The sequence below is a fragment of the Ochotona princeps genome, chromosome 2, assembly GCF_030435755.1.
Source record: "Ochotona princeps isolate mOchPri1 chromosome 2, mOchPri1.hap1, whole genome shotgun sequence".
NCBI lineage: Eukaryota > Metazoa > Chordata > Mammalia > Lagomorpha > Ochotonidae > Ochotona > Ochotona princeps.
This window is the reverse complement of record NC_080833.1, coordinates 20,331,231-20,349,121: the sequence shown is the minus strand read 5'-3', so window position 1 is coordinate 20,349,121 and position 17,891 is coordinate 20,331,231.

Here is a 17,891-nt window from a genome sequence, read left to right as displayed (position 1 = left end):
GGAGTGGCCTAGAGGGAAATAGTTGGCTCCTCCCTCTTGGGTTACCACTCCCATGGGAGGGCATGAAAACTAGGACAGGGGCTGGGGTGGCTAGACAGAGAGGCACCCAACAACAAACGTGAAGGCTGGATAGTGGAGCTGGTTAGATGAAACTAAGCTTTAATACCCACTGACATGTATGAGAGCTGAATGGAATGTGGGACAGACTGGACTAGTCTGCTACACATACTGGCAAATCAGGGTAGCGGGCAGGCCTGGTGGGTGTTATTGTGTGTAGCTCTGACTAGGCTACAGCTCCCACTGGTTTATGTGAGGGCTGAGTATGTGCTGGGCAGAGTCACGCTGGACTGCAACACCCATTGGTTCCAGTTGGAAGACAGGGCTGGAAACAGAACCAACCCAGCAATTGCAACCACCAGCTGATTGAGGTGATGTACTGTGCCGGGCCCTGTGCTTGCTAGTACATATAAGAATCTGGTCTGGGAACACCTCAGACAAAGTTTCTTTGGGGATCTCCCCAATTGAACTGCTGGACTCAGAACCCTAAGCATGAAAAGACAGAGGACAGAACAAGTCAATCAACCACCTCAGCCACATGTTGGCAGTGAAAAACTGGGCAAACGGAGACTCTGTGATGGACCATGCCAATCAGTGGATTCTTCAACGACGTCATCGTGCTTGGAGTGGTGAGATTGACAGCAATTCATAACTGTTGAACTATCAAAACCACTTGAGCAAGACCCTCGGAGCAAGCCCCACATCAGGGACCTGGGGTGGGTGGGAGACTGGGTTGGGCTTCTCCCTTAAAACCCCCTTTACCTCAGATACATGAAGGAAACAATGTGGAAATAATAGTCTTACCCATTTTCCTGTAGCCCTTGAACCTTTTTACCCTAATTAACTATGTAAAGATTGTCAAAAATATAATTAGAAAAAAAGAGAGAGAGAAAGAAAAGAGAAAAGGAAAAGAAACAGGGGGCAGTGTTGTGGGTTAAGCCATTACTTGGAACGCTAGTAGTTCTAATGGGAGACAGTTTGAGTTCCAACTGTTCTGCTTCCTATCCTGCTCCCGGCTAATGTGCCTGGGAAAACAGTAGAGGATGACCTGAGTTCTTAGGCTGCTGCCACCTATGTGGGAGACACAGAGAAAACTCCAGACTCCTGATTCCAGCCTGGTCCAACTGTAGCTATTGTGGTCATTTGGGGAGTGACTCAGTAGATAGAAGATCTCTCTGTATCTGTCTCTCCTTCTCTCTGTGTAATTCTTGCATTTCAAATGAATAAGTCTTAAAAACAAAACAGAAAGCAATCATGCCATCATTTCCCTTTAATAAATGTGTGCTGAATATCTGCCACTACTGTGCTGCAGCTTACTTAGTACTCACCTCATTCTGAAATGACAGTGTAACTAACATCAGTGCTTAGTATGCCAGACACTATGTAAAGCATTTTACATACATTATCTCTGAATCACCATATACACCTAACAATGTAGCTGCAGCCATTACCCCATTTTAAGATAAGGAAGCTGATCGGTTAAGTACCTTGCCTGGGGTCACACAGCTTGTAAGTGGTAGAACCAGGATTTCCACTCAAGTCACTGGACTGCTGAGCCCAATAACTCAACTGTTTAGTTTTTCTGCAGCTATGCTTGCTCTACGAAAATGGTCCTCCTCCACAATTAAAAAAAAAAAAAAATAGTCCCCCAAACGGGCTGATTGGATCCATGGAACTTTCCATTTCAAGTCTCCGGTTCTAGGCAGGGGTCAGCTACACTTCCTGGATCTCTGGGATGTGACCCCCTTTTTATGTTTAAAGCTGAATGTATTTCTGTTCCATCCAATAGGTCCTTGATTCAGAAAAGGGAAAATTCCATTTCTGAGGGCGGAGCGAGGGCTTCTGGGGTCATGAAGCAGAGAGAACATTAATACTGACCTGACCCCACTAAGGTGTGGCCGCTTCCTCCCAAGACCAGCAGAGTTCAGAAATCTGCCAAGGCAAAGAGTCTTGGGAATATTTTTAAAAGGAAAAATACTTGTTATGGATTACAAAAAAAAGAAGTAACATTACTAAAATTCATTTAGAAATGAAAGGATGTTACAGTGAAAATTCTGAACTTTGGAAAATAGTTTTTCAGTATCTTAAAATCTAAAACTACTGTAAAATGCAGCCATAGCACTCCTGAACATCTCTGAGACATGAAGGTTTACCTTAAGGAAAAAGCCCTTTAGGCTCTAGCACTATGGCAGAGTGGGTAAAGCTGTAGCCTGTGGCACTAGTAATCCCTACGGGTACCGGTTTCAGTCCCAGCTGCCCTACTAAGACTCCAGATCCCTGCTAACGCACCAGGGAAACCAGAAAAATATGGCCCAAGTATTTGGGCCTTTGCCCCTGTGGGAGATCTGGAAGAAGCTCCAGGCTCCCTGCTTCAGACCAGACCAGTTCCTGCTTATTGTGGCTATTTGGAGCGTGAACCAGTGGATGGAAGATCTCTCTCTCTCTCTCTCTCTAACTTTGCCTTTCAAATAAATAAATATGTATATTTTAAAAAAACTTGATGTTTAGAGTACTTTTACTGAATGTAGTAAAGCCTTCTGGCAACCCAGTCATCTGCCAATGGGGGAGTGCTTAAGCCATGGCCTGATTGCAGGACTCCACACGGCATGGAAGACCCAGCAGGAAAGAGGAGCAAAGTGTTCATACCGAGACTTGCAACAGCCTGGATAGATTCTCAGAAAATTACGCCGCACGCGAAAGCCAATCTTATAAGATTATGTGCTGTATATGATTCATTCATGTAACATTAAAAAAAAAACCTACCTCATTTAGCTTTTTAATTTTTTTTGAATTTTTATTGGAAAGGCAGATTTACAGAGAGAAGGAAAGACAAAGAGGAGATTTTCTATCTGCTGGTTCACTCCCCAAATGATTATAACAGCCGGAGTTGAGCCAATCCGAAGCCAGGAGCCAGGAGCTTCTTTCGGATCTCTCATGCGGGTGCGGTGGCCCAAGGACCTGAGTCAGCCTCCACTGCTTCCCCAGTCACAAGCAGGGAGCTGGATGGGAAGTGGAGCAGCCAGACACAAACTGGCACCCATATGGTATCCTGGTGCTGCAAGACAGAGAATTAGTCAATTGAGCCATCATGCTGGCCCCCTTTATGTAAAACTCTTAAAATGTTCTTATTATAGAATTAGAAGACATTATATTCCTCATTGTTAGGGGCTCAGGAGGTGGTGGAGGCAAGAGGAAGTGGGGGTGTCTATCGAATCCTTTGGTGAGCTGTGTTCTCTATCTACGCGCTGATGTATGTGGGCCAATACCATTCCATCCTTTCCCAGGATACTATCATTGGGGAAAACTAGAGGAAAGGTGCAGAAAATGGCCGGAGTACTTGGGCGCGTGCCACACACATGGAAGACCCAGCAAGAGTTCCAGGCTCCTGGCTTCAGTTTGGCTCAGTCACCTGTTGTGGTCTTTTTGTGGAATAAATCAGCAAATGGAAAATTTATCTTTCTCTCCCTGTCCCTCTGTAACTTCTGCCTTTTAATGAGCTAAGTAAAGCTTTTTTAAAGTGGTGAAGATGTGGAGAAACTAGAACCTTTATGAACTACTAGAGGGAATGTCCCATTTTCAGCCTATGGGGTAAAGAGTTTGGCAGTTCCTCAAAAAAGTGAAATACAGAATTATCATGTAACCCTGAAACTCTATTCCTCTTAGTGTGTCCCAAGCTAGTTGCAAGCAATTATTAAAAAAAGGACTTGTATAGAGCTAGCCATAGAAGTCCCTATATACAATAGCTGAAATGTCCATCTGTGATGACTGGATAAACTATTATTAGTATGCATACACAGTGGAATACTTAGTTACAAAAAGAAATGAAGTGGGCCTGGTGAGGTCACCTACTGGCTAAATCCTTGCCTTGCATGAACCAGGGGATCCCATATGGACGCTGGTTCTAATCCTGACAGCCCTGCTTCCCTAGCAGCTCTCTGCTTGTGGCCTGAGAAAGCAGTCAAGGACAGCCCAAAGCCTCAGGACTCTGCACCCACGTGGGAGATCCAGAAGTTCCTGGCTCCTGGCTTTAGATCAGCTCAGCTCCAGTTGTTGTGGCCACTTGGGGAGTGAATCAGTGGACAGAAGATCTTTCTCTCTGTCTCTCCTCCTTTCTGTATATCTGACTTCCAAATAAAAATAAATACATCTTAAAAAAAAAAGAAAAACAAAGAAATGAAGTCAGGCTGGTGTTGTGGTGCCATGATGTAAGCCACAGCCTGCAATGCTGGCATCCCATATGAGCACTGGTTCATGGCTGGATGCTCCTCTTCTACTCCAGCTCCCTGCTGATGTGCCTGGGGAAACAATAGGAGGTGATCCAACTACTTGGTCCCTAAGTTCATGTGGGAGACCCAGAAGAATCTCTTTGCCTCAGATTGGCCCAACTCTAACTGCTATGGCCATTTGGGGAGTAAACTATTGGCTGCGAGACTTCTCTCAGTCTCTCCTCTTTTCTCTCTAGCTCTGCATTTCAGATAAATAAAACCCTTTAAAACAAACGCCAGATTACATTATGTGAAAGAAGCCAGCCACAAAAAGTATCATAGTAAATGATCCAATTTACAGGAAGCATTTAGCATAGATAAATCCACAGAGACAAAATGCAGCTGGTGGTTCCCAGTGGCTGAGGGGAAGGCAGTGTGGAGGGACTGCTTATTGGATCAGGAGCTGGTGCTAGGGAGTGATGGAATGGTTTGCAACTAAAAGAAGGCGGTCCTTGTACAACCCCAGCAATGGAGTACAGGCTTAGGAACTGTAACTTTTTTGTTTGTTTAAGATTTATTACTGGGGCTGGGCACACTGGACTGGGCTAGACTCCAGCACCAATTGGTGCTCTGGAGGACCAGACCAGGGTAGGTGTAGGCTAGGCTAGGCTAGGTCTCTGCCCCCTACTGAGCCATGTGTGAGCTCTGTCTGGATGTGGACCAGCCCTGGCTAGGCTGAAACATCCAACAGTAACAACCAAATGGGTTGAAGGCCAGTCAGGAAAGGCCACTGTTTCTGCCAGGACAGGAGGTGGACTTAATAGGGCTGGCCCATGGACCGACCCGTGTGCATGAGATATGACATTGGAAGAGGTTCTGATGGAGGAGCCTGGGAAATTCCTCTGTCGGGACACAGTCCCTGCAGGTGAGCACAAGAACCACAATAGGGACCAGCCCAGACCAGGCCAGGGAATGGTACCCACCAGCATACGTTTGGTGCAGGTCAGGGATGGACCAGGTTGAACCAGTTCATATCACCCACTGGCGAATCTGAGCTTCAGAATAGAGTGTGGGCTGGGCCAGGTTCAGTCGCAACACATACCAGTACACATTATGGCTGGGACTGGGTGCAGGCTTGACTGGGCTAGGCTGTAAACCCCACCAGTGTGAACTGGAATTGAGGGTGGGCCAGGCCGGGCCAGGCTATAGCACCCCCTGGCAAATGCCGAGTCAAGAGGGGCCATGCCAGACTGGGCTGCAGTACCCAACCAGCACACGTGAACATCAGGGGAGGGGGGTAAAGCTGGTAGGGGGAATGTGGAGAGCTCCCCTACTGGACCATCACTACCACTGGAGAATGTGAGTCGGGATGGGGCAGACCAGACTAGGCAGGCCTACAACACCTGTGGGTCTCATGTGGACTAGATCAGGGAAAAGCCAGGCTGGGCTGAGTTTTCCTGCTCGTGCAAACTACAACTAGAGTGGGTGAGGGTTGGTTGGGTTTTGCCACAGCATCAGCTGGCAGATGCTGGTATGGGGAAAAAACTCTATCGAACTAAGCTGCAAACCTACATGGAGAGTGCATAGTCCGGGAATGGAAGGGGGCTTAGTAGGGAAATAGTGGGCACCTCCCTCTTGAGTTACCACTGCCACTGGAGAGCAGACAGCCAGGACTGGAACAGGTGTGGCTAGACAGAATGACACCCACCAGCATGTGTGTGGGCTGGATATTGGGGCTGATTGGGTTGAACTAGGCTTCAATGCCCATTGACATGTATGAGAGCTGAATGGGATGTGGGACAGCCTGGGCCAGACTGCTGTACTTACTGGCAAACACGGGAACCAAGATAGAGGGCAGGCCTGGTGGGGGTTATTGTGGGTCGCTCCAACTAGGCCGCAGCTCCCACTGGTTTGTGTGAGTGCCGAGTGTGTGATGGGCAGGATTGGGCTGGACTGTAACACCCATTGGTTCGTGTGGTAGATGAGGCTGGAAACAGAACTGACCTAGCAATTGCAACCATCAGCATATGCAAAAGCTGATTGTGGTGATGGACTGTGCTGGACTCTGTACTAGCATGCACACATAAGAATCAGTTCTGGAGTCTAGCGCCATAGCATAGTGGTTAAAGTCCTCACCTTGAACGTGCTGGGATCCCATATGGGCGCCGGTTTTGATTCCAGTGGCCCCACTTCCTATCCATCTCCGTGCTTGTGGCCTGGGAAAGCAATAAGGACTGCCTAAAGCCTTGGGACCCTGCACCCACATGGGAGACCTGGAGGAAGCTCCTGGCTCCTGCCTTTGGATCGGCTCAAATCTAATCTTTGAGACCGCTTGGGGAGTGAACCATTGGATGGAAGAACTTCCTCTCTATTCTTCCTCTTCTTTGTATATCTGCCTATCTAATAAATAAATCTTAAAAAAAAGAATCAGGCCTGGGATCACTTCAGACATGGTTTCTTTGGGGATCCCTCCAACTGAACTCTTGCTATCATTTTATTGGAAAGGCAGATTTATAGAGAAGAGTCAGAGAAAAATCTTCCATCCACTGTTTCACTCCCCAAGTGGCCACCATGGCCAGAGCTGAACCAATCCAAAGCCAGGGGCCTCTTCTCGGTTTCCCATGTGGATATAGGGCCCAAGGCTTTGTGCCATCTTCCTCTGCTTTTCCAGGCAACAAGCAGGGAGCCAGATCAGAAGTGGAGCAGTGAGGACAAGAATTGGCACCTATATGGGATGCTAGAACTTGGAGGTAGAAAGTTATGCAGTTGAGCCGTCATGCTGGCCCTGATTGTTCACTTTCAAGTGGTTAATGTATGTGAATTTTATCTCAATATGTTATCTGAAACAAAAATCTCTTAATTGCTTAAGAAAAATGTATTATCTTATATGAAGAAACCCTAGGCTGGATCAACTCTAGAACTGGTTCTTTCAGTAGCTTCAAGATTCTATCAGGGACCCAAATTCTTTCTATCTCTCTGTTTTTCCATTCTTATCATGCTGCATTTTCCTCTCTCTCATGGTTGAGAGATGGTTGTTATAGTTCCAAGCACTGCCTGCGGACATAGCATCTGGCTCCTCTACATTGTGGTGAAACCAAGCAAGCATCTATTTCTTTAAGGGATCTTTCTCTCTCTCTGAGATTTGCTTTGTCAAGATACAATTCATTTATCATACAACTTGCCCTTTAAAAACACATAAAAAGTTTTATCAGAAAGGGTTTACCACCGAAACATAGGTGTTGTGAAAATGATTATTAAATCCAAACCAAAACAGAGGAAGGAAAAAACTCATCAACATGGCCATTCTTGGGACCAAGATGCAGGAAGACCACCACTACTGGCTGTATCATCTACAAGAGTGGTGAGGGTGATCTCCCACCCCATCCCCCAAGTAAATCTGAACATTTGAGGTTTGATGCTGCTGAGATGGAAAACAGCACCTGTGGAATGTCTGGGTCCCAGATGAATGGAAGGCTAGCAAGATGTGGTATTGTCACTGACATGGCCCTTGGAGATTTGAGACCAGCAAGAATTACACAACAACCACTGGGGCCCTGGGGCACTGGGATTTGATTAAGAACATGATTCCAGACACATTTTGGGCTGATTGTGTTGTTCTGATGATTGCTGCTGGTATCAGTGACTTTGAAGTTGGTGTTGCCAAGAATGGGCAGGTCCATTCGGCTCACACAGGGGGTGTGAAACAACTCATTGATGGTGGTCACAAAATGGATTCCACTGAGTGACTCTATAGCCAGAAAAGACAGGATGATATAATTAAGGAAGTCAGCATCCACATTAAGAAATATGGCCAATCCAAAACCAGGAGCCTCTTTAGGGTCTCCCATGTGAATATAGGGGCCCAAAGACTTGGGCCGTCCTCCGCTGCTTTCTTAGGTCATAAGCAGGGAGCTGAATTGGAAGTGGAGCAGCCAAGACAGGAACCAGCACAGTAGCATTTATACCAATTGTTGGCTGAAATGGTGGCAAAACACTGCAGCCAGGTGTAATATGCCTTGGTTCAAGGACTGGGAAACCACTTGTAAAGGTGTCAATGGGGATAGGTATTTGCTGAGGAAGTTGTGATACTGCTTGGGATGCTAATATCCCATGTTCAAATGCCTGGGTTCCAGTCCCAGTTCAGCTTCCAGCTCCAGTTTCCTGCTGGTCCACACCCTGGGAGACAGCTGGTAGTGATTCAAGAACTTGGGTCCCTGATTTGATTAAGAACATGATTCCAGACACATTTTGGGCCCAGCTCCACCTGCTACAGCCATATGGGGAAAGAACCAGTGGATGGAAGATCTGTCTCTCATCTCCTTATCATTTTTCAAATAACTTAACTAACTTAAAAAAAAACCACATAAAAATAAGGCAATATGAGAAAGGCCACATAGCGAAGCCCTGGGTTACCTCCTTCCATCCATTCACCCAAGTGGTGAAACTTTTGTCTGCCCCTGCAGTGTGTCTACAAATTGCGGACTTGGCACAATAGGCTAATGTCTACTTTTCTCTGTGTATCTGTCTTTCCAATAAAAAATAAAAAGTGGACAATATTGGCATTACACTATAAGCCAAGTAGAGATTTCCACCCCACCCCACTTTCTTTTTGGAAAAATAAGTGGCTTATTTCACAGGCACAATTAGAAGATGGGAGGACAGGGAGAGATAAAGACCTTTCATTCACTGGTTAATTCCCCAAATGGTTGCAGCAGCCTGGGCTGGGTCACGTCAATGCCAGGAGTGTCATCAACATCTCCCCAGTGGGTGCAGGGCCCAAGCACATAGGCCATCCTCCATTGCCCTTCAGGGTCATTAACAGGGAGCTGAGTTTAAAATGGAGTCCCCAGGACAAGAACCGACGCCCACATGGGACGCCAGCATTGCAAGCATTGGCTTTATCTGCTACACCACAATGCTGGCTCCAGGATGTTTTTTACACCCAGCATGGTGGTCACCTTTGCTCCAGTTAATGACACACCTAAATGACGGTCTGTTGAAAAAAAACTTAAGCATGGAAAAGATATACATCTTCAGGTTTGGAGTATCTCTTTCCTGGAGACAATGCACGTGTCAGTGTCAAGCAGGTGCATGTTCAGAACAAGTGTTTGTTCAAGCAGTGAAGAACCACCCCCCACCCTGCCATCCGTAGCAGAGTACCTCAGGCTAATTCCCAGCTCCAGCTCTTAACTCCAGCTTCCTGCTACTCTAGACCTGGGAGACAGGGGTGATGGCTCAAGTGATCCGATTCCTGATAGTCACACGGGGCAACCAGGTTGAGTTCCCAGCTTCTGAGAAATCGCTACAGTTCCTGGCAAATCTGAATGTGCTGAAACCATATCTGACCATCCTGCTCTGGCTCGTTCTGCTGTTCGTGACATGAGCCAGACGGTTGCTATGGGTTTCATGGAAGCAGTGGACAAGAAAGCTGCTGAGCAGGCAAAGCCGTGACATCTGCCTGAAAGCTCAGGAGGCCAAACGAATAGCATCGTGAACATCTGCCACCCAAGGCGTAATCAGTGGTGGAAGAGTGGCCACAGAATTGTTTGTCTCAGTTGGCCATTACAGTGTAACTGTGAGAGATGAGTTAATGTCACGGAGCACAGTAAAACATTCAGAAGAGCAGGGTTGGGAGACTATTTGTGTATGGGGAGAGTATGTTGGGATAGTTTTAAGTAATCAGTTTTTTTTTTTTTAATTTGTACTTTCTAATGAAAACAGCTTAGGGTTGGACATTTGGGATAGCCGTTAGGACTCTACTTAGCATGCCCCATCCCCTAGTGGAATGCCTGGGTTTGAGTCCCAGCTCCCCTTACAATTCCAGCTTCCTGCTAACATACACCCTGGAAGACAGTGGGTAATGAATGGTTCAAGAGGTTGGGTCCCTGAAGGCCATGTGGGAGACGAGGACTGAGTTCCTGTATCCCAGCTTTACCTGGCCTAGATATCACTTTTGTTTACACCCCAAAATGCCCACAGCAACCATGTCTGGGCCAGGCAGAAGCAAGGAGCCAGGAACTCATGGCTGACAGGGACCCAACCACTTGAACCCTTTGAATCCCTGCTGTGGTGGAAGACTTGGGTTGAATCCACAGCTGCTGGTTTAGGCCTGGCCCAACCCTGGCACTTAAGGTCACTAAGTAAGTGAAGCAGCATATAGGAGCTCTCTTTCTCTCCAGTTGTTCAAATATAAATTTAATAAGCTAATAAACGATTAAACTATGGAATCAATATGGTGGATACAGGTTAATCCACTTGCAGCACCTCCACCCATATGGGTACTGGCTTAAGTCCCAGCTGTTCCACTTCTGACCCAGTTCCCTGCTAATGACCTTGGAAGGCAGCAGAGGGTGGTTCAAGTCCTTGGACTCCTGTACCCACATGGGAAACCCAGAGGAAATTCCTGGCTCCCAGTTTCTGGCTGTTCTGGCTATTTGGCTAGGAAACCACTAGATGGAAGATCTCTCCCTTATCTCCTTCTTTCTTTGTAATTCTCATTTTTCAAGTAAAATAAATAAATTTGAAAAACAAACTATTAAAACATATATTCTCATAAAAGAACGTATAGTTGATCTTCCAGCTCCTTTTGCTTTATATTTACCTTGATTTCCGTTCTCTTAGCTTCTCTGTGAAACAGCACCTGGCCGGGGAGGATCCTTGCCAGCCCTGCCTGTGCTGCTCACAGCTGTGTTCTTAACAGTGAGCCCAGACTACCTTTACCTGCACTTACAGAGGTGGAGGAGGCCCATGGGAACTCAAGCGGTACAGTGGGACAGATAGATCTCTAAAGTGAAATACCAGTGTGTTGCTTCCAGAAGGTGGAAGAGGTTGGGTAGGCAAATGCAGACACTCTTTTCCAATGTGGGATTCCGTTCTCATTCCCATGAACAAGGCCTTGGCAGTTGTTTACAATGCATCAGTATCCACTTGGATGGGTGGCTGCTGACATCCTTCTGGTTGTTAAAACATTTTGACCACCAGCGGGCCTGGCGGCGTAGCCTAGTGGCTAAAGTCCTCGCCTTGCATCTGCTAGGATCCCATATGGGCTCTGGTTCTCATCCCAGCGGCCCTGCCTCCCATCCAGCTCCCTGCTTGTGGCCTGGGAAAGCAGTTGAGGACGGTCCAGAGTCTTGGGACCCTGCACCCGTGTGGGAGACCCGGAAGAGGTTCCTGACTCCTGACTTCGGATTGGCTCAGCTCCAGCCGTTGCAGTCACTTGGGGAGTGAATCACAGGACAGAAGATCTTCTTCTCTGTCTCTCCTCCTCTCTGTATATCTGACTTCCAACAACAAAAAAAATCCTAAAACAAAAAATTTTGACCACCACCTCTATCCATTTCCATGCAACCAGTTTATACACTGTTTCAGGCATGTACATAGCTGACGGCCCAAAGTCCTGCTTCCCGGCTTGGGAGGGTCTGGCAGGGTCTGAGGAGGTCTGGCTGTTCCCTTCAGTTTCACCTGTTCCCAGCAAAGCTGGGATTGCCATGTCCTTCTCCAGGGACTGCTCCTGACCCCTATTCTAAACCCTCAGAGGAGAGGGATAGTGACTGGCACAGTGGAAGCAAAGAATGTCGCCAAGTGCTTGACCGCAGTGAAAGGAATCAATTTCTGCTTGGATATCACTTGACTCTGGTTTGTGCTTCTCCAGTTCCTCCCAGCTGTGTCAGCAGACCCTGTGGCACACAGTTCCAGGGGAAGGGATGTTGAATTCTTGCTGACCTGGAAGGTGTCTTTTGAGCATGCATGCAAACTGGGAGGAGCCTAGGGGTTGTCAAGCCTGGATGTGGACCGGCACACAGTTCTCTGTTCGTGTCAGCCCAAAGACAGCTGCAAGTCCAGCAGCTAAAGGCAAGGCAACCTGCTGGGGCAGGTGTGGGCCTTCCTATTGTCCCCTTGCACACAAGAGGCCAAGGACCAAGGCTTTGGGTCTCCTGTTTGGAACATATTTTCATTGGAAAGGCTGATTTACAAAGAGGAGAGACAGAAAAAAAGCTCCTCCATCTGTTGATTCACTCCAAAAGCGGCCAGAATGGCGGGAACTAAGCAGATCTCATTCTAGCAGCCAGGAAATTCTTCCAAGTCTCCCAAGGCTTTGTGCCATCCTCTACTTCTTTCCCAGGCCACAAGCAGGGAGCCGGATGGGAAGTGGAGCAGCCAGAACATGAACTGTACCCATGTGGGATATTGTGCTTAGAGGTGGAGGATTACGCAGTTGAGCCATTGCACTGGGCACGAATCTCGTGTTCTTGCTCGTGGAAACACATTCCTCCCTAAAAGTCTATTTTTTTCCTACTTGCTAAGCAGTTGATATGTATAGTTACATTAAACAGGGACTGTACATTATGTAATTAGGATTTCTCAGCCCCGGGACCCTTGACTCTCTCTGCTGCCTAAATCTTCGTTGTAAGGGACTGTCCAATGCATTGTAAGATGTTCAACAGCAACCCTGGCTTCCACTCCCCAAGACACTGCTAACACCCTCAGCTGTGATGCCAAACATGCGGTCAGGGCATCATCCAATGATTCAACTGAATGAGCAGAGTAGCCCTGCGAGCTGGGTCCCACTATTGAAAAAGATGATTCTTTTTCGAGAAACAGAGAGACACACAGACATAAATCTGTATCTGCTGGTTCACTCTCCCAAATGCCTACAAACAGCTAGGCCTGGGCCAGGCCAATACCAGGAGCCAAAAGCTCAATCCAGGGCTCTCAAGCAGACGGCAGAGACACCCTCCTGACTGCTCCATCACCTACTGGCTCCCAGGGCACACATCCACAGGCAGCTGGGATCAGACGGGGAGCTGTGACTTGGACCCAGGCACTCTGATACTGCTTGTGAGTGTCCCAAGCAGCAGCTCAACAGCTGGGTGCACCTTCTATCCTTTCTCTGAAAAAGGGAAATTGAAACAGAAAAATGGCTAGTCTAAGAAACTGGCATTGGCCTAATCTGTCTTTTGTTGCAGGGAGAAATGAAACTAAACAGACGTTTCCAATCTGTTCCCATTTGATCCCCCAAATACTTAATTTTTAATGTAAATGGCTATGTTCCCATTTTATCTTTTTTGTACTTATAAAGAGATCTTCCCTCTGTGGGTTCACTCCTCACATGGTAGCATGGCCAGGAGCCTACAACTCCTACCAGATCTCCTACATGAATGCAGGGGCCCAAGCACCTGGGCCTTCTTCCTCTGCTTTCCCAGGCACATTAACAGGGAGTTGCATGGGATGTGGAAGAGTGAGGAGTTGAGCTAGCACCGATACGGGACGTCAGTGTCATGGGCGACAGTTTAACCTGATGTGCAACAATGCAGGCTCACACTCCCACTTTCTTTTTTTTATCATATATGTATCTTTATTTGAAAGGTGGATTTACAGAGAGAGGAGAGACAGAGAGAGAGAGAAAGTGCTTCCACATGCTTGTTTGCTGCCCCAGTGGCTATAATAGCCAGAGCTGGGCCAGACCGAAGCCAGGGACCAGAAGTTTCTTCTAGGTCTGTCATGTGGGTCCAAGGGTCCAAGGCTTTGGGCCATCCTCCGCTGTTTTCCCAGGCCCTAAGCAGGGAGCTGGATCATAAGTGGATCAGCTGGGACTTGAACCAGCACCTGTATGGGATACAGGTACTGCAAGCGGAGGCTTAGCTTACCACACCGTGGCAACAGCTCCCCATGTTCCCATATTAAAGACGAGGAAGCTAAAGGTTGCCAAGGCTCACACAGGTACTTAGCTCTATTTACTTATCCTCTGCCTCACTCCAGATGGACCTGCACTCAGGTTTGAGCTTCATCTATCTCGGTTCAAAGTCCAAAATCCTTCCCCCACACTAAGCTGACACTGAGCATCTGTGAACAGGCCCCTGGCGACCGGGGAGAGCCAGACACCCAGAGCAGGTACCGTGTCCACAGCATGGGGGAGCAGCGGATCTTGAGCAGTACCAGCCAGGCCCGGCACCGGACCAGATTCCAAACATGAACTCCATGTGGATGAACAGCTTGGTTATTCAGCTCCTGCTCCATGCCAGGCCCTATTCTAGGCTCTGGTGGTAAATAAAGGTGTGAACACACCAGGCACAGACCTAGCCATTAAATGGGAAGATGAGTGAAACCCGTACATGATGGCAATCCTAGGGAAAAAACATCCTGAGAACATGGAAACAGCTGCTACTGGTCAGCAAAACTTCTTGGGGTAGGGTTGGGGAACCTTCCTGGAGGAGGAACTCTAAAGCCAGGATTGCTGAGGCCCATCTGGTAACGGGAGCTAGGAATAGGTTGGACTATATAGGGCTCAGTGAGGATAGGGCTCAGTGGGGATTGGGACAGGTGATGCTCAAGCAAGACTTAAGGCCCTTGACACCCAAGCGGTCCTGACAAAGCTTACCTGCTCATGGCTTCCAACCTGAACTGTGTTGCAATACACAGCCATTGCCTCTGGAAGCTGCAATTATCTATAGAATGAAATTAAATCCCAGAGTTTGCAAGCGGAGGATTAGTCAATTGAGCCACCGTGGTGAGCCCAAGAATAAATCTTAAAAAATAAGAAAGAGAGAGAGGGAAAAAAAGTAGAAACGGAAGAAGGTGCTCTTTTTGGCTGTGCTATAGTTTCTGCAAAGTCTTGGCACAATCCCTAGCAAGAGAAGTCTCCACTGCAGGGTGGTGAATGCCTCCAGAGCAAGCGCTTGGGCTGTCCTAAGAGGTGCTGAGCGCAACTAGAACTGACTCCTTCTGCCTCTTCCACCAGGTAGCCGTCATCAGGGAGCAGCAGCCGCGCCTACTGCTGTGCTCTCTCCGGGGTGTGTGACGCACCAGGCACAGGGCAGATGGCCAATGGAAGGACAGCAGGGAAGCCAACCCAAAGACAGAATGCTAGGCTCAGCCTGCAGCCATGGCCCATCCCCAACATTCTAAGGCAAGATCGGAAAGCTCCCCCGATGCGCCTGTCCTGGCCAGTGTTTGAAACCTGGTGGGAGAATGCCACTGAGCGTGTCCTCTCATTTCCAGCAGTCCTTCCATGGACTTGTCTTCAAAACCCAAACAGCGATGATTCAGTGGTTAAATCCTCCCCTTACATCTGCCGGGATCCCATATGGGCACCAGTTTGTGTCCCAGCTGTTCCACTTCCCATCCAATACCCTGCTAATGGCCTGGGAAAGCAGTAGAGGGTGGCCCAAAGCTGTGGGACTCTGCCCGCATGTTGGAGACCCGGAGGAAGCTCCTGGCTTCAGATCAGCTCAGCACTGGCCATTGTGGCCATTTGGGGAGTGTTTGTATCTCTATATCTCCTCTCTGTAAATCTGCCTTTCTAATAAAAATAAATAAATCTTAAAAAAAAAAAAGCAGGGTAGGAGAGCAGCTCTGTGATACGAATCCAAACTCTGCCTCTGTTGCCTGACCTTGAGCAAGTTCCCAATGAGCTTGTGCCAGATACCTGAACTGAGCCAGGTGGTTTGATCCGCACAACTCTTGGGTGTCCCCAAACATGAGTGCCACCCCAGAGAAGGAAATGGAGGAGGGAGCTGCAGAAACAGGCTCAAGGCCTGAATGTTGAAGCTGGGGTGGCATTTGGTGTGGTGGTACAGACATCTTCTGGGGTCGTCCTCATCCAGTATCGGGGTGCCTGAGTTCAAGTCCCAGCTCTGCTCCCGATTCCAGCTTCCTGCAGTGACACTGAGGAGGCAGCAGGGGATGGCTCAGGCATTTGGGTGCTAGCCACCCACATGGTAGACCTGGATTGATTTTCCCACGTCCCTGACTTTTCTGGCCCAGCCCTGGCTGTAGCAGGCACTTACGGAGTGAATCAGCAGAGTTCTGTTTTCCAAATGATGAACTTTTTAGTCAAGGGTGGACTTTCAACCAAGATTTAAGAGCTAAATTGGAATTCTTGACTCCATTTATACATCTGTTAAGTGGGAACACAACCCTTTTCTCACAAGCTGCTGTGTAGACTGGGAGATTATGTTAGAGAATGCTTGGCACTGGCCACACTCAAGAGATAGAAACATTGATCTTTTATTTTTACTGCTGAGGAAACAGAGAAGGGAAAGCAATCCTGCCCGCCCCCACCCCCACGCCCCGGGGCTGGGAAATGACCAGGCTGGAACCAGAAGGCCGGTGCTGTCTTCAAGTCTGATGCACTCTCTCCTGGACTCTCAATTGAGGACAGAAGAGCCTGCACACAGGACAACACCAACCAAAACCCTACCCATGGGAGCAGGACATGTGGGCTCCTTTGGGCATGGCATGGCCATTGGTCCCACTTGGAGCAAGTGGGGAGCCAGCGGGAGATGTCTTAACTTAATCATGATGATTTTCCTGGTGAGTTTATTAGTTGCTGGTGTCCAGAGAAGTTAAGAAGTTGGACCGCACCTGGTAAGGTAACCTAGTGGCTAAAGTCCTCACCTTGAATGTGCTGGGATCCCATTTGGGCACTGGTTCTAATCCCAACAGCCTCGCTTCCCATCCAGCTCCCTGCCTGTGGCCTGAGAAAGCAGTCAAGGACGGTCCAGGGCCTTGGGACCCTGCACCCGTGTGGGAGACCTGGAGGAGGCTCCTGGCTTCAGACTCCTGAGCTCCGGCCATTGCAGTCACTTGGGGAGTGAATCATTGGACAGATCTTCCTCTCTGTATATCTGACTTTCCAATAAAAATAAATCTTAAAAAAAGTTGGACCAGTCACGCAGCCATCAATGGCCCCAGCACCCAGTGGGGACTGCTTCCAGCTTCTTCTGCCAGGCTGCTGCTGTCTCTTCGGTGCTGGGAGGGAAGGCTGTAGAACAGGTGTCAGTGTGTGTGGGGGAGGGGGACACAGGTCCTCCCACAAGTGGCTTCTCTTGGCCATGCGAGTCCAGAAGTGCACAAATTAGCCAAGTGTAATGCTGAGGGCTCAGAAGCACGTAGACCCTGGGTGAACCACCGAGGCATGTGTCTGGTCTCGGCTCACTTGCAGGATCATTGCAGAATCGGGGGTAGGAAGGAGTCCTCTAAGCAGAGCCCAGGGCAAGCTTGGTCAGAGGAGTCACTCGGTCATTATCATATGGGGCCAGCCCCAGCCCTGGGCCTTCAAGGGGCAGAGGTGGACTTGGGAGCAGCCATCCCAACCCTGCTGCCCTAGAGCTAAGGCCCCGCAAGGCAGGGCTGTTGGATCAGGGAATGATGTAATCACAGCTCCTGGCTTGGACTGGGAGGTGAACCTTGACCTCCAGGAAATGGAAAAACAGCCCATTAACAAGGAATACAAAACAAAACCTTGGCGAACTTTTATTTCTCATCAAATTGAACTGGTAGCAAAGTCAAAGGTTACTGCACTTGAACACTGGATTCCCACCCCTCCCCAGCCTCCCAGGGGACAGTCATCAAGTCCCCTCAGGAACCCCTCCCCATGCAGGACCCCTTTCCCTCTTGTCCACATTCCTTGTGGGGGAGCAGGGCTTCACGCCTGAAGGGGGTACCAATTGTGTCCCCGTGCCCGCACGGGCACGAAATGTGGCACACTGGCCATGTTCCTTTCCTGGTCCACCCCATGGATGAGAGGTATAAGCAGTGGCATCATGGCGCTGTCTCTCTGGGTTGCCCCCCACAACCAGTCTGAGAGGCACCTGCTGCTAGAAGGGCATGAGAAGCTGTCATTCACAG